Here is a 17,460-nt window from a genome sequence, read left to right on the forward strand (position 1 = left end):
ATTGTTACCTTTCCCTGGAACTTGAGTGATGTTTAAATTCTTCTCCAGACTTATGTGCACTGCTGGCTCCTTTTGCTGGAGAGAAGTGAGCAGAGATGCATTTTAATGAGATATTTCTCTTGGTATGAGTTTGGCAGTTCTAGTCCTGGGAGAGGAGTCAAACATGTGTGTACAAATACATGTTCAAAAAGCTAATGCAAACTTAAATCTGTTGGGAAAAGGCTGCTGTGACATAAAGGACACATTGGTTAGTAGGATTTAAATGAAATGGGCACTTCCCAACTCATTGGAACCTAAGGGAGGGCTGGAAATGAAACTGGGAGGGCAGTGTGGGGAGGAAGAAGGAGGAATTTGTACCTGAGAGTGCAGATGATGCCTCAGGTTTGAGCTTTTATATTTTTCAGATTCTGTGCTGCTTTAGTGTGTGGGTCTGAGCTTCACACTGAGGGATGGTGAGCTCTGTGCACAGAGCAGGGAGACAAAACAATTCCTGCTCCAGCTGGGGACCAAGGACAAATGATCCAGGCCCAAGAGCACAAACAGTGTGGGCTGGAGAGAGAAAAATAGGAAGGATGGGATTTCATAACCTAAAGCTGTAATTGGACAATGAACTCCAAGATGCAAATGGAGCAGAACTGATCACAGTGACAGACCCTGTGACCAGGTGTCCATTTTGTGCCCATTTTGGTTCACCTTGGGTGCAGCCCTGGCTGGGCTCTTGTGCTGCCCAAGGTGGATCCATGGAGGAGATCCTTTTAATAAATCCCTGCTTTATTCTTTAACCCTGTCTGGCCTCTGCTCTAGGGCAGCCTTCTCAAGGCATCACAGGGATCTCTCTGAGAGGAGAGCTGAGGGAGCCTGACCTGTGTCCTGCTGCAGCCTGGAGAAAGGTACTGACAACACAAACAGCCTTGGATGAGAGCACCAGAACTGGGGAGGGGCTCTTGGTTTGGCCAGTAAGATTGGCAAGGGGGTGTTGCCTTAAGAATGTGGCACAGAAAGTTTTTCTGTGTTTCCCTCAGGCCCAGCAGAGGAATGGGAATTCTCAGGGGATGGAGGAGCTCACTGGAGGCTGTTGGGGTTTGCTTGGGTCGGGTGGCACCCTGGTCACTGCCCTGTTTGTCCCTCAGGGATGACATGGGGCTGCAGGTTGGTCACTGGCTGGGTACCATGAGCTCATGGGAGCTGCCCAGAGGAAACCAGGGGCACAGGATTTTGGAACTCTGGTTGATGAGAATTTCAGACTTTCTGTGCTGACAGGCCCTGACCCCCAAGAGAACACTGCATTTGACCTGGGACTGTGCAGAAGCTTCCAAAATGGAATGACAGAACTGGGATTGTGGGTGTGGAGTTTGAACAAAAGTGTGTAATATCACATGGTGGGAAACTTAGAGTTAAAGGTTTTAGAATACAGTAATGTATATAAACATGATAGAGGTTTCAGGGCAGAGGCTGGTCCTTCTTCTTCACCTTCTTCTCCATGGGTTTGGGTGGTTTTGTGTAACTGGATTAAAAAGTCCACATTGCAGGCCATGGTTGTTGGGTTAAAAGTAAAAATAATTTAGGTGTTATTTCTTAATTGGACAGTTTATCCTTAAAAGGCCTTGGAGAGAAAGAGATGGGGCTCCATTTTTAGTTTGTTATAGTGAAGTGGTGTAGAACTCACAGTTTGTGAGACTGTAACATAGGACAGAGCTAACAAACATCTGAGTCCCAACAAGAAAGACCATCTCATGATTTAATCCCAATCTTGGCAGAAAAGGAGCAAAAGAATCCACAACAGGAAACCTGCTCAGCAAGGGGAGGTAACAGTGAAATCTTTTCAATACAAAGGCACTGATACCCAGCCCAAACAGTGAGGAAAGGAAAACTGGTACTGAAAAGGTTAAATTTCATAGACAGAAAGTTCACATGGAGTTATTTCCAGTTTTTAAGCAATATCGATTCTTACCACCTGCACATTCAGCAGAACATTGTCTCTGACAGAGAGAACTTTTAACACAGGGAAAAAAGAGTCTTTGAGACAAAAAGGTAGGGGCTGTTCTGGGTAAGGATCAGGAGAAAAGGATGTTTCAGCATATTGGGAATCACTTAAAAAAGTGTCCCCTGGAGCAGAACTGCTCCTCCTCACATGGAGGAGAGGATGATTTCCTTTGGAGCATTGCCTTGTTGTTGCAGATTCATTGATTCCTGTCTGATGGATACTGGGTTGGTTAGGTTTTGTTTGGTTTCCTTAATTTCTCCATAGCACAGTTTTTCAGCTCAGGTTTTCCTTAAACCTGGCAAATGTGGCCAGTATTTTCAAGTGATTCTGCATGTCAGAGTTCACTTTGCAAAACTTTGAGGAGAAAATTTTGTGCTTTGCGTTTTGTTCTTGTCAGAGCAGCTGTGCCCTCTCTGCTCCTCCTGGGGACTCAGAGCAGAGCTTGAAACTCTTGCTAATATAATTCTCTGTAGATTATGGCCATCTATCATTATTCCATCTAGCAAACACTCTTCTCTGATAAAAGGGGATGTAGCAACATTTGTATTTATGGTCTTGTTCAAAGGAGTGATGTGAGGTTAATTGGAAGGTTAATTAGGAGAGGTTTAATCTAAAGGCAACAAGCCTAATCTCCACTCTCAGATTCATGAGAGCTCTTTTCACTCAGCTTTTCCAATAAATGCAGCATTCCTTAGAGATAAACATCTCTGACACAGCAGGCAACTCCATTTATTTCAAGGTGGTACCCAGGAATACTCACCTGGAAATAGAGCAAGGGGCTGTAACTGCCCTGGCTGTGCTGTGCCAGCCACACAAATTCTTCCAAATCAAAACCTTGAGGCATGGCAGTCAAGAGAGGCTTCCTGGCAGGACAGCTGTAGGGAGTGGGGCTTATCTTGCCTTCCTGGCAAGCACAAAACAATTCCCAAGGTCAGCATCAATGTTGCTGTCAGGGACTCTATATTTTGTTAATCAATAAGCATGAGAAAGATGAATTGCTTTTAAGATTAACAGCCAATCAGTGCTGAAAGTGGAACAGTCAATGGCTGAAAGAATTGTGTGCCCTTCTCCTCAGCTGAGCTTCACAGAGCCCAGCCCTGCCCTCAGCACCTGTGGCTATTTCTGCAGCCAGGGATTAGGAAATGGAATGGTTCCTTTTAGGCCAAAGTCATAAATATCATTTAAACAGACTGGGGAAATACAGAACCTCTGGAATGGCTGCTCCCTTCTGCAGGGCTGAGTCCTGAAGCAGAAGGGATGGTCCAGGGGCAGTAGGGATGGCACAGGAGCAGTAGGGATGGTCCAGGAGCAGTAGGGATGGCACTGGAGCAGTAGGGATGGCACAGGAGCAGTAGGGATGAGTTCAGGGAGCAGTAGGGATGGCACAGGGAGCAGTAGGGATGGCACAGGAGCAGTAGGGATGGCACTGGAGCAGTAGGGATGGCACAGGGAGCAGTAGGGATGGCACAGGATCAGTAGGGATGATCCAGGAGCAGTAGGGATGATCCAGGAGCAGTAGGGATGGCCCAGGAGCAGTAGGGATGGTCCAGGAGCAGTAGGGATGGCACTGGAGCAGTAGGGATGGCACAGGAGCAGTAGGGATGGCCCAGGAGCAGTAGGGATGGCACAGGGAGCAGTAGGGATGGCACAGGATCAGTAGGGATGATCCAGGAGCAGTAGGGATGATCCAGGAGCAGTAGGGATGGCCCAGGAGCAGTAGGGAAGCTCCAGGAGCAGTAGGGATGGCACTGGAGCAGTAGGGATGGCACAGGATCAGTAGGGATGATCCAGGAGCAGTAGGGATGATCCAGGAGCAGTAGGGATGGCCCAGGAGCAGTAGGGATGGTCCAGGAGCAGTAGGGATGGCACAGGAGCAGTAGGGATGGCCCAGGAGCAGTAGGGATGATCCAGGAGCAGTAGGGATGGCACAGGATCAGTAAGGATGGTCCAGGATCAGTAAGGATGAGTCCAGGAGCAGTTGGGATGGCACAGGAGCAGTAGGGATGGCCCAGGAGCAGTAGGGATGGTCCAGGATCAGTAAGGATGAGTCCAGGATTAGTAAGGATGAGTCCAGGAGCAGTAGGGATGGCACAGGAGCAGTAGGGATGGTCCAGGATCAGTAAGGATGAGTCCAGGACCTCTTTCCTAAACTTGCTTCTGGCCCTGTCACTTCACCAAGGTAAAATTTACCTGGTGCTTTTCTCCCACTCATCCTGTCCCTGCCTTACCTCCCCAACTCAATATTTCCCTTCCCTGCTCTTTGTGAGCACAACAGTGGGGAGGGAAAGAAGTGGCTGGAAGGAGTGAGAAGGTCTTGGCTGATTTGTTTGTTGTGTAGAATTAAAAAGAAGAAAAGCCTCTGCCACTTTGGGTGGTAAATCCCAGCATTCCGAGTGCTGTGCTGGGAGGAGCCAGGAGTGCAGAGGAGGAGGAGGAGCAGGGAGATGACAGAGATGACATTTGAGTTCAAGCATGTGACTGCTGCAGATGCCTAAAGCAGGCAGCAGGGTAAGAAGATGAGAAAGTGCTACTGAGAGCTCTTAAGTCTTCAATAGGATTCTCTAAGAGTCCACTTAAAGGCAAATGGAGCACTCCAGGAAGGCAGCTGATGGAGGCAAGGAGAAGAGGTTGTTTTTGAAGTGTACCTTCTGTCTTCCACAATAGAGTATTAATTATCTTTTGATCTTTTAGTTTCAGGGAAAAAAATAATTCTCAAAGTATCTGACTGTAGACACATGGTTCTACAGGCAAGAGCTTCCACTTTAATCTGGAAAATTTTCTTTATATTAAGATTGTTTGAAAAATCCTTATGTTTTATACTTCAGGATTCAACAGTTGCCCTTTCCACCCTTCTCTGTTTTTAAATATTTCCTTCCTGTCATCCTGATCTTCATTTTTGCCTTAAATTATATCAGCATTAAGGTTTTTCACACTTTCCCTTTTTGTGTTTGTACTTAGCAGCTGTATTTATAGCTTTAATTTCTATCTCCTCTTAAAATTCACCAGGATAGGATGTTTTAGAAGCTTGTTTCTCACAGAGGTCAAGAGGGAGGACACTGTATCTGGTTCTGGTGCCTGGCAGCTTTGGGAGGTGTTAATCTGTATTGATGTTTGCTCTGCAGAAGGGAGAGAGCCTGTGGCCTGTCAGGTGAAGAACCATGGCAAGTGTCAAGTGTGTGAGCAAAGTGCTCCAAGATGCCTCTCCTCATTACAGCAGCAGGGCTGGCACTTGTCTCCTCTAATTAATCAGCAGCTCACTGCTGAGGGAGTGCCCTTCCTCCTCCTCTTCCTCCAGGTCAGACTGGAACCCCTCCAAAGTCCCGGGTCCTGCTTTGTGTTTGAGCCCAGGGGAGCTCCTGCCTGCTCCCACTGCCCATGGCAGGCTTGGCTGCAGCCTCTCCCTCTCCCCAGCCTCTCCTGCAGCCCTGTTGGGGTGTGCCTGGGCCTATCCCACACCTTTCCCTGCTCAGGGCAGAAGCACAGTCTGCTTTCTGTCAACAGGTAACACCAGTGCCTTCCTCTTTCCTCACACCCTGCCTGGGGACATCAGCAGCCTGCAGGTGCTGCAAGGTGAGTGCCACCCTCCTGCAATGCCATAGGGGCCATCTGGATGCTGTGGCAGGAATAAAAGAGCACTTCAGGGCAGAGGCAACACCTCCAGGGGCTCTGGAGTAGCAGCCACCTTGTTTGCATCCCCTGAGAACGGTCCCATGGCCTTTCTCAGACATGTGTGAGACCAGGAGCCCAGGCAACGTGGGAAAACAGCCTGAAATCTCATCCTGAAGGTTTAGGTGGGAGAGTGTGGTCCTTCCCAGCTCCCAGTGAGACTGTGCTGGTCTCAGTATGCCCATTGTTTCCCCGTGCCCTGGAGATCAGATCCTGGCCCAGCACCAGCACTTCCAGCAGTGCCAAACCCAGGGATGGTCCAGCAGTGTCAAACCCAGGGATGGTCCAGCCCTTTTAGCCATAATAAATCTCCTGTTCTGGCTAGGGTTGGTCATCTACCTACTTATTGCATCCCCACCCCATCTTAGAGGAGTTGTTTCCATATTAAGTTAATGAATGATGGTCTAAGACACCTTTTCTGGGTGAAGGAGAAAAGGAGATTTCCCTCCCAACTGGACAGACATCCAGACAAACAGACAAAAAGCTGCTTGGTCAGCCCCAGGTTAAATGCAGGTCGTGATCCACACAGAATCCCTGGCCCTTTAGCTGGAACTGGTTTTGTCCTTTTGTGGTGGCTCCTTTTTTCTATTTGTGCAGGCCCAGATGTTTCTGAGAGAGCAGGGCCTTCCCTCTTTGCATCTGACCTGTCAAAGCCATGGGATGTGACATCCCCTAGGGCAGGGAGCTGCACAGCAGACTCAGAGGGAATGTTCAGCTGCTCCTGCTGGGCCAAAATGCTTTAGCTGGGGGTTCCCTGCTGGGTCAGCTCCAGGCACTGGGGTCACCACGTGTGGCAATGGGAATTCCCACCTGGGACCTCTCCTTGGGCTGGGGCACAAACCCCATCTGCCTCCAGCATTAAAAACAAAAGCTCTGAGTATGAGGGGAATTGTTTCCAGCAGCGAGGTGGCCACAGCAGAGAGCATCTGGGAATGTGCAGGCAGTGCCACCACCAGAGACAGGGTGCAGCCAGGCTTGGAATGCAGCTTGGAGCATCAGTGCTCCAGCAGAAAGTGATGGGGAGCAGAGCACAGCCTCGAGGGGAGGAAGAAGAGGAGCTCTGGAGGGAGCAGAGTGCAGCCAGAGCAGGTGGAAGCCCTGTCCCACAGGTTGGAGGTGTAAACGAGCTGTTTGTTACTGCTTTGTGACAAGGCACAGCACTCCACATTTTTGCTTTTAATTTAGCTCCAATACTTGAAGTCTTAGAGCAGTAGTTTGAGGTTGTTTTTGTTTTGAAGGTGAGAGTTTTGAGAAGCACTTGATCCTGAATATCCACATCTTTCTGCCCTCTCAGACATCATGGCATACTGAGGTTCCTAGCTGCCTTTTTTTCTTGTACATTTAACTCAGACATGAATTTTGTTTATGAGTAACAGTGAAAAATGACCCCATACGCAGAAATTTTTGTGGTGCCTCTGCTAACAATGAAAGAACAAATTTCAAGGATCAACACCCTCTCCAAATTCTCCTTTTGTAACAGACATAACAGCAAAGTAATCATCATTAGAACAGTAATTTTGTTCCAGCAACCCTTAAACTCCTGCTGTGCCTCTGTATTGCACTGTACTCTGTGCTGGGCTGATGGAAGGAGAGGCTGATTCTCTTAACTAAGTTTCAGAATAATTGGAGGTCTTTTAAGAGAAAAACTTTGTTTTGATATAGGAATTTCAAAGGTGAATGGAAGCTTCAAAAGGAGACACAGGGAATGCAAAGATAATAGGATTGAGTTCTTAGTGGTGGGTAGCTCTTTAGATTGTTTCCTGTGAAGATACTGGTTCCTTCTTTCCACACCAAAAATATGTCAAAACAAGAAATTTAATTTGTTCAGTTCTCTTGGATGCCATATGTAGCTGTCGTTTTCTTGATTTAATGTATAAACATGAGACGGCATCTTTGTCATGAAATTATATTAGCAAAAAGTGCCTTTCTTCCAAGTACTCCTCTGAAAACTGGCTGTATCTTTGGAAACCAGAACGACAGAGGCCCTGTCACAAAAACACAGAGCCTCGTGAAACGCCTTTGGTCTTGTATAATTTTTATACTGAGCTGTGAGACGCTGTCCTGTAGAGGTAGAAAACTCTGAGGAATGAAAAGGAAACTATAGAAAACAAAACAAAACAAAACCTTCTGTGTTGCTATGGATCCTGGAAGCTCAGATCCCTGTCAGGCTGCTTGTCTTGCAAGCACTGCTCCTTCACACCCCTTTTGATGAAGACATTTGTGCAGTTGTAGAAGAGCAGAAAACCACCAAGAGCTTTTCTGAGTCATCTCCATGCCAGATCTGCTCAGCTGATTCTGTTCCTGAGAGGAAGGTAGAAATCCCATTGTCTCCCCAGCATACCTGGTTTAGGACTTTCTGGTTTTGTGGTTAAAAGTATAATTCCAGGATATGGGGGGATAGAATGTAAGAAAATAAAGATAGTGCAGAAGTAATCTCACCCCTGAGGAGTTGCAGCTGTACTAATCACCAGAGATTAGGAACAGGCCTGCCCTTAATAGGCCACAGCTGTGTCCAATAAGAAGAAAAGTGCTACAAAAGAGTGGGTTAGCTGGGTGAGGGCAGAGATGGACTTTGTTGGTTGTGCTGAGAAGAGGAAGGAGTCAGTGCTGTGAGGAGGTGCCCATGAGAACTCACCCAGAAGGTAGGGGAGCTTTGCAATAAGATGACAACATGAGGTTCTTTTTTTCTGTCTTTTTGGTTAAAAGTATGATTCCAGGATCCTTCTTTCTGTTTTTGTGGTTAAAAGTTTAATTGCAGGATCTTTCTTTCTGCCTTTGATATGTTCTGTGCCCATTCCTGTTCGGTGCTCCTGTGAGGAATATCACTGGAGTTGTTTTTCTTAATTTTGATCTGCTGAATCTAACCCAGCCCAAACACACCTACACTTAAAACAAGCTTTTGGAATGACATGTGTGTGTGCCTGGCTATTTGCATAAACCATGAGATGAATGTTAAAAAAAAAGCTATAACAAGGACTCTGCCAAAGATCCCGCTGTCTGCTATTTAACATCTGCATTTTAATGATGTAGAAGTAGAAATCTTTTGCTTTATTAAGAATCAGCTGCCTGGTCACACATGAATATAGGGCACAGTCAACTATTTTGGCTCTAATTTGTACAGGTTGATCCAAAAATATTGGCATACCTTGATATTTTTAGTATTCCACACAAAGCTTTTCACCATTGGTATTGATTTCAGATATTTTGCTGGTCTAGGGAGTGGGAAGATTAATGAATAAACTCTGTTCTTTCATATTACAGTTGAGTCTAATTAGATGATGGGATTAACTAATGTCAAGCAGCCACTGGAATTGTGTTGCTCTGTCTTTGATAAGGGTGTTTAAAAAAACCCAACCAAAAAAGCCAATTTTCCTTCGCATCCAGGGAGAGTGCGTAGCAATGTGTTTTGCTGAGGACAAGAGGAAAATTGTGGTGGGTGGGAAGAAGAGGAGGGGTGTGGGCCATGAGAGGGGGTGTCAGTGAAGGAAGAGGTGTTTGGATATGAGCCACTGTGAACCTGCTGACTTTCCCTTCAACAGTCCATGGGTGAGATACTGGGAGATTTTAGAAGCTCAGTAACAATCATTCAAGTTGTTCAGTCAAGAGAATAATTATGCTTTTAGGGATCAGGACTTGAAGATGCTTCTCTGTACGCTTAAATGCTGCAAAACTCTAAAATTCATAAACATAGGAAAATGCATTTCCTAAAAGCCAAAGCAGACAATGGTATCAGAAATAACACAGAGTGAGTATTTTCCTCTGGAGAGACAGACTTTTCTTCACTTTCAGCATCTTTCTTTCCTGAAATGTCAGCCTTTATGCAATACTCTGCTACTAGCCCACATATGATCTTTTTTCTCTTATGTTCTTGCAGTTTCAATAAATGCCACAATGGATTACTCGTGCATTCAACCCAAATGTTTACTTTTTATTACTCTCTTTATTTTTCCTCAGAGTTCATTTTGGTGTATTTAACAAGCAGCACAACAAGAGGAAGCAGCCTCAGGTTGTGCCAGGGGAAATTTAGATTGGATATTAGGAAAATTCCTTCATGGAAGGGGCTGCAAAGCATTGGAACAGACTGCCCGAGGCAGTGGTGGAGTCACACTGGAAGTGTTCAAAAACCCCATGATATGGGGACATGGTTTGGTGGTGCTGAGTTGATGGTTGGACTCGATGGTTTTAAAGGTCTTTTCCAAATGAAATGATTCTGTGACTCTGTGGTTTGATGCCTGATCCAAATCCCCCTGTGGGCAGCCTCAGGTGCTTTGCTCTCCAGTGTGAGGAGCAGTTTGCTGGGATGTGTGCTGTGCTCCTGGGCCCTTGGGCATCCAGGGCTGTGGCTGCTCCAGCAGCTGCTCCAGCACCAGCCTTGGCCACAGAGGAGCTGCTGCTCCTGGTCCTGTCATTCCTGCCCTGCTCCTTCCCCTTTCCCCACTGCCCTGACCTCAGCAAATCCACCCCTGGACTTGTGTCAAGCTTGAGTAGTTTGCTTTTCTCTTCTTCCAGTTAAAAATCAATTCTATGAATGTTGGAGAACTTGAACTGTTTTCAAAAGGCCTTCAGATTGTCTTGACCACCAACCCTGCTGTCATCAGGTGTGCTCCTGGCCAGTGTCAGAGAGATGAAAGCCAAACTAGTGCCTTGCAGCATTCCCAGGTGTCTGCTGCTCCTGTGTCAGAAGGAAATGGCCTTGTAAGGACTAAAAGCAAAATGCTGAGCTGGAGACATGTTACAGTAGCAATGTCTGTCAGAGACCTCTGCTCTGGCCATGGCAACTCATCACATGGGGGAACAAAAGCAGCACATTCCTTTGGATCTGCCTGCTGAGGCGTGGGTGCGGCAGGGAATTTACCTGCATCTTTTGTCAAATAGGTGTTTTTAAAAATACTTAAAGCATTGATGGGGAAACCTGCATGAGTGACTCCAAAACCTGTGTTTAGCTAAGGTGTCATTGTGATGGCTCTGCCCCTGCTGCTGAGCCTCATGGATATTCCTGTTTTTACACGGGGAGCTCTGGTTTGGCATGCAGCACTCCACTGCCAGAGCAGGGCTTCAGCTCACTGCTGGGAGACTGGCTGGGACAGACAGCCAGGGTAGGAAGTACCAGCTCTTTAATGCTGGAATTCTCCTTTGAAACAGCAGGAGAGATGATTAATACCAATCAAAAGCTTTGTGGAAAAAAAAACCAGTCAGAATTGGGGCTAAGTTTTCAGGTGATTACAGCATAGGTGATAAAAGTGCTGTGTGTTTAAAAGCCTCTGTGTGTTTAGACTGCTCCAACACCTGTGGCTGAAGCACACATGACATCCCTTTAGGAGATCTGTTCCCAGGGCTGTACTCTGTCTGTAGGAATCCTTTTGTGTAAAGCATGATGGCATTGCTGATAAATATGCAAGATGGCAAGAAGTGGAGTGCCTTTCAGAGCAGTTGATGCAGCCAGCTGCAGCTCCTGTAGTTTGATCCAGTGATATTAAATCTGTATCCCTCTGAGGTGGAGCTCTTTGAGGAGAGCACACCCAGATTTTATACCTGAGGCTGCACCTCCTGCATGACCAGGACAAAAAATGCAACTAAATGCAACTCTGCCATGCAGTTAAAAATAGGAATTATGCTTTGCTGTTAACCAGAAAATAACAAGTCATGAGTTTTGGTAAGACACTGGCCATATGAAAGAAATTTCATGTTAGCTGGTTCTCTATTTCAGATGGGAAAAACCCACAAAGCAGCAAACCTTTCAGTTTAGAAATGGAAGTCCTGAAACAAGTGCAGCATTTTAGTGGTGAAGAAAATTAAATACTGCATTATTTTTCATTTTTGTCATGTGGGTAGATTCTCCAGAATTGCTGCTGTTCCTTCAGAATATCAGTCAGAAAAATGCAGGAGGGCTTACCCTGGCTGGGAAAATGAGTTAGGTGGTGTAGCAAAGTCTCTCCCAACCCTACGGTTCTGTGATGCCACAGATCCTCCAACACTAAAGTGCTACTGATGCCAGTTTTTTAACAGCAAATGCACCTAATTTGATAAGCTAAAAACAGAACAGAACACTTAGAAAGTGGTGTTCAATAAGCCAAACCTTCAAGGCAGCATTTCAAAGACATTTATGATGTGCAGAAAGTGCCTGAAACTCTTGCAGGATTTCTATTGACTGGCTTTCATTGGGCTTCTTGTGCTATTGACAGGATTTCCAGATGACAAACCTGAGTGTTTGTCCTGGAGCTGTGTGTCAGCAGTGGGCAAATCACAGCAGTTTGAGGAGCTTTGAGACAAACTACCAAAAGAAATGAAAAATGGATACTTTCTGGCTCTGAATTCTTATTACCTTCAGATCTGACTTCTCCATATTTCTTGTAATTAAAAATTTAAAGCCTAATATTAAATTCCTAAAAAAATCATTAATAAAGCCTATTAAGCTGAGCTAGAGTTTTCCATGAGATGTTGAGGCTGCCTTTAGTTGATTTTTCCAATTTCATCATTTTGTATCCTTTCCAGATTTGCTGCTTTTAAACTGAGGGGGTTTGGTTTATTTTGGTTTGTTTGTTTGTGTCTGTCTGTGTAGGAGAGGGGTTAATACCACAGCTGAACTTGAGATTTCCAAACATGCCCAAGGAGCCAGTGTTGAAAATAGCCCAGAGAGTTTCTTGGTATGGACGTTGCAGCACCTCACAGACCAGATTTTGTTTTTTCAACTCTGTGCAAAAGCACTGTGGGGAAAAGCAACCACTGAAAGCACCCCAGACTCATTTTGTCCTTGTTTCCAGCCAAGGGACTATTTCAGCTCCCGGGCTTAGACATTCTCTGGGTGTTTGTGCAGCCACATTCCAGCTCAATTCAAGTCTCTGGATGCTTAAACCCAGTGGCCAACAGAATCACCAAGCAGAAATAAGTTTAATTGTTGGTTTTGATGCAGATTAGGGTGCTTCTGGCTTGTGACAGGTATGTTTTGTTTGCCATTGGTGTGACAAAATGATGGCTCTGAAGTTTTTTACCTGCAGCAGAGCTGGAGAGGGTAAGAGAGAGCTTTCCTATCCCACATTCTGCTTCCAAGTTGCTTCATATTGTATTTCAAAATTTAGCTTTTGTTCAAAATTTTTCCGTAATTAAACGTGGGCAGCAATTTGAGGGGAGGGGATTCTGCCCCTGGGCTCGGGTGAGACCCCACCTGCAGAGCTGCCCCAGCCCTGGGGCCAGCACAGGAGGGACCTGGAGCTGCTGCAGAGAGCCCAGGGCAGGCACCAGGATGGGCAGAGGGATGGAGCAGCTCTGCTGGGAGGAAAGGCTGGCACAGCTGGGGCTGCCCACCTGGAGAGGAGAAGCTCTGGGGTCACCAAACTGGGGCCTTGCAGGGCCTGAAGGAGCTACAGGAAACATGGAGAGAGATTTTGGACAAGGGATGGAGTGGCAGGACAAGAGAGAATGGCTTCCCACTGACCAAGAGTGGGTTTGGATGGGATATGGGGAATTAGGAATTGTTCCCTGGCAGGGTGGGCAGGCCCTGGATCCCTGGCAGTGCCCAATGCCAGGTTGGATGGGGCTTGGAGCAGGGGGTGATGAGCCTTAAAAAGTTCCTTCTAACTCTGTGATTCTATGAATGTAACTTCATTAAATTATTTGGCTTCTACCAAGATTTGCTTCAGTCTGTCACCTCTGCTCTACCAAGCCAACTTGCTGCTCAAAATGCATCTTGTTTTCACTTCAGCCTTGGCAACCTCCAGCCCAGGGACAGCAATCCTCAAGGAAAGATCTGAGGGGAGCTGGAGGAGGCTCCTGTGCAAACCTGTTGTGGCTGCTGTTCCAGGTGAAGTGGCTCTGAGGAAGGAAGCTGCTTCCTTCTCTGCTCGCAGAGATTTTATCCTTTGCTCCTGTTTTGCTGGCAAAGCTGGGACTGATGCTTTGAATGCCTCATCTTTTTGCCTACAGATTGTATTTCTCTTGCCATGAACAAGTGCCAGTTCATAAATGTATGAGAAAGAAACTTATTGCTTCATGTGCCAGTAGTGTTTCACTTATCAAAAATCATAATTTTCCTCCCCTTTTCTCTTTGTATATGATCCAAAAATGGTGTGCTTGCTTAGAGGAATGAAAGGGCTGTCAGCATCCCTGAAATGTGAATCTCAGCTGTATCAAAACACCCTCTTGGTTATGAAGGCATCCAGAATTCAAAAGGTTCCTTGGCAGTTTTGCTCTTTCACTCTCTGGAGAGCACCAGTGAAGGTGGAGCCTGGCAGGAGAGCCAGAGGGGACATCCTGGTTCAGTCTGGGCACTTTGGTCCATCCTCCCTGTGAAGTGCAGGAGCCCTTAGGAAGGAAGGGGAGAGGAGTGGGGAGGGGAAAAATCAAGTGATTTCAGAGGGAAAGAGAGGAGGAAAGGAACTTTGCAAGGAAGGAGGAGCAGTGTGGAACATCCTGAGGGAAGAACTGCATTGGAGAACAAGGAACAGCTCCATGGGGAAGAGGAAGTGCAATAACCCAGTAACAGAGCAGGTGCTGTGTGAAAGCAATGGGGCAGGAGAGGAAAAGAATGGTTCTGCCCATTTGGGAAATGGGACACGGAGAGATGGGAGAGCACAGCCAAGAGCAAACCCAAGGAACAAGCAGAAGCCACCCTCAGATCCTGTGGGATGAGTTCAAGTCCAAGGGCAGAGATTGCTGTGTGTTCTTGAGCAGATGTGTGCTGAGGAGGGAGGAGAGCCCTTCTCAGCAGTCCTGGTACATTAGTGCTGTTGTCTGCTCTTCAGAGACCTTTTATGAGGGTGCATCAGCTGCTCCTCCAGGATGAAGAGTCAATTCTGGAGGCTCTTTTCTACATCCTTGGCCTGTATTTTGGTCCCCATATGCTCCCCTTCTTACTGATTAGCTAAGGGAATGAATAGCAGACAGTAGTCTCTATCTGAGGACATTATTAATGGAATGGAGAGAGTTTAGGGTGCTAAAACTCTGCAAATACAGGGTAAGTTTAGTGAATAGTGCAGGTGAAAAAGAGATGACAGGACCAGGCTGAAGGTGGGGATTTTTTTAAAAGGTCATTTGCATTTTGAGAACAACTTAATATTAAAAAAAAAATCAAACAACCACAAAAACCTGAAGGATCCAAAGGTAGATTGTTTGTGTTTAAATTAGTATTGTAAGTTCAGCTGAGCAAAGGGTTGGTTTTTTTTGGTTTTTTTTTTTTTTGGTTTTTTTTTTTGTTTGTTTGTTTTTTGGACTATCTATCTAAAATAAATACACAAATCCTCTACCCTTGCAACACCCTTCTCAAGGTGTTTCAAAGCATCTCCAGGTAGACTCCTCCATTTTGGATGTCAGGCATTCTTTTTTGATTTTTGTTTGACTTAATATTTGCCTGTATCATTCTGCTGCTGTTTCCTGCCCTCAGCTCACCAAGCCATGCAGGCCACCCTCTCCTAGCCACTGGTATTTGCTGTTCCACCCCTGTGTGTGCCCTCCTCAAACTTTATCACTGCTCATTTGGTTTTCCAGCCCCAAGTCCCTGATGATAACACAGAGATAACAGCTGTGTGGAGTCAGACAACACCCCAGCTCTGTGGAGTCAGGAGGTGGTTCCTCCTGATGGTCATCCAAACCATCTGCCTGATGGCCATGGGATAATTTGTTTTCTAATGAGTCCAGTGACTCACTCTGAAAGAGTGTCCTTGTCTGTTTGGGGTGGGACTCTGCTTTGTGTTGCACTGCAGACCTTTACAATGCTCTGTGAACATTCTTTATGTTCTTCAGGACTCACTTCAGAAAAAAATGAACCCCGTGTGTCTACAAATTGGAGAGGATCTGGTTTTCATTTCCTGTCTCCATGCCAATCCAAAAATTATTTCCCAAATAACTGCTTGTTGAATACCTGTGACCATTTTCTTTTCTCAACACTTGCATAGTAGTGTAAAATATCAAATGTGAAGCTTTTTTCTCCCTTTTCTCTTTGTCTTTTTTCTCCCCTGTTTTGTGCATGCTGTGTTCCTACCACATAGATCATTCATGTGTTGCTGCAGTGAAGAACACGGAAATAACATGAAAAGTGTTTATGGTCTTTGTTCCCATTTCCTGACAGGTTGTTCTGAATCAGGATGATAACGAATGAGTGATACTCTGGATTGATGGTGTAGGGGGAGGCTTTGCTACTCCTGAAGCCAAGGGAAGTAATTCCATTGACCTTTCAGTGCCAGGATTTCACTCTAAGGATTGAATTGAACCTGAGTTTGGGTGTAGAGACTTGGAAATGGCTTTTAGGGTAATGTCTGAGTGCCTTAGAGTCTCTGCTCAGTGCTAATAGGCAGGGGAAAGATGTCCTTGGTGCCAGCAGCATTTTCCAGTGCACTGCCTCCAGTTTCCAGTGCTTTGTCCTCTAGAATCCATGTGGGTGTGTGTCCTATCACTCATTAAATAATTATATATATTTATGTCTCCTACAGAAGTGTTCTTCACGTGTATGCACATCCACCTTAGCAAATGCTGGAGCTTTTCAGCTCTCAAAGGTATTTTTCTGCCTGGTGAGTTGAGTTGTTGGAAGTAGGAGTTGCTGATGCGCCACTTAAAATATATTTAAACTTGTACAAAGAAGATTATATAAAAGATACTGCTGGAGATGAGAAGAAATTCTTTCTGAAGTAATTTTGAGCTAGTAATTGATGGAGAGCTGGCTTCAATAGCTCTCTTTTTGTGTTTAAGAGTTCAAAAGGAGATTGTGTCATCTCTTTAGCAGGTGTTGCAAGCAACTAAATACTTGTTTAAATATTTTGTGTAGTTAAGCAAATCAATTTTGAACAGATAGCTTCCATTAACCAACTGATTAGAATATCAAACATGCACCCTGTTTCCAAGAGTCCCAAAATATCCCTAACCTAAATTTTGAAGATGTGAGTTCATGTAAGTACAATGAACCTGGAAGATTTAGTGCTGGGCTGGTGATCTGACCATGAAAAAGGTGGGACTTCTCTGTGCTAATGCTAAAATTAGAATTAGAAGATTCCCTTCGCTTTTACTTTGTTGCATTTGGTCATTTCTGCTTTATTGCATCTGTGCACGTGGCAGTTGTGGTACTCCAGGACATCCCCAAGCATATTTTATTCTGGGAAGATAAAAATGAAGCTCTTGGCCATTGCCTGGGACTTTGGAGTTGAGGTGTCTCAGTCTTGGCATTAGCAGGTTGAAGAGATTTGGAAAGAAAAGAGTGGGGGAGGATGCTCAATAATGAATATAAAGTATAAGGAAACTGTATTGACAACATTAGCAAATAAATCAAGCACTGATGTAGGAGTTTCTAAGTCTGCTCATTAAATATTTACATTTTACACTCTCAAAAATGGAAAATATGTTGACATCTCAATTTATCTTTTTTGAACAAACTGTCATACCTGGCATGGTATAAAATTGATAGCAAAGAATAAACTGGTCTGGGAAAGTCAATTATGTTTCTTGAAGGAGTGAAAATGACACTGAAAAGAATGTGTCTTTGGAGTCTGGTTTGGCTGGGCTTTGTGCCTTGACTGTTATGTTTATATAGGATGATGACAGTTTGTGGTAGAGCACAAAAAGCTTCCTGAACCTGTCTTCTGGAAAGTTCTTAGCTGGTATTTTCTGCCCTAACTCCAGTGGGCCAAAGGATGGGTATGATGAACATCAGCCAGGAAAGCATGAAATCCTGGGTTGTTTTCTTTCCTCTGCATATGGAAGTGAGCTGCAGGAGATCTTGGTTTGGAATTAGAAAATTATATTTCTTTTTTTGTCCAACTGTTCATATCCTGAAATGCACATAAGGTTGCATTAATAAATTGTTCTATATTTGAAGAGGGGAAAAAAAA

The 17,460-nt window shown here is 45.2% G+C and overlaps 1 long non-coding RNA gene across 1 annotated transcript in view; it reads left to right on the top strand.

Moving 5' to 3' along the window:
- LOC143694828 (uncharacterized) overlaps nucleotides 1-17,460 on the top strand; it is a 91,519-nt gene that overhangs the window by 50,864 nt on the left and 23,195 nt on the right. The gene's annotated exons all lie outside the window — the stretch shown is intronic.

The sequence above is a fragment of the Agelaius phoeniceus genome, chromosome 9 (assembly GCF_051311805.1).
Source record: "Agelaius phoeniceus isolate bAgePho1 chromosome 9, bAgePho1.hap1, whole genome shotgun sequence".
Taxonomy (NCBI): Eukaryota; Metazoa; Chordata; class Aves; order Passeriformes; family Icteridae; genus Agelaius; species Agelaius phoeniceus.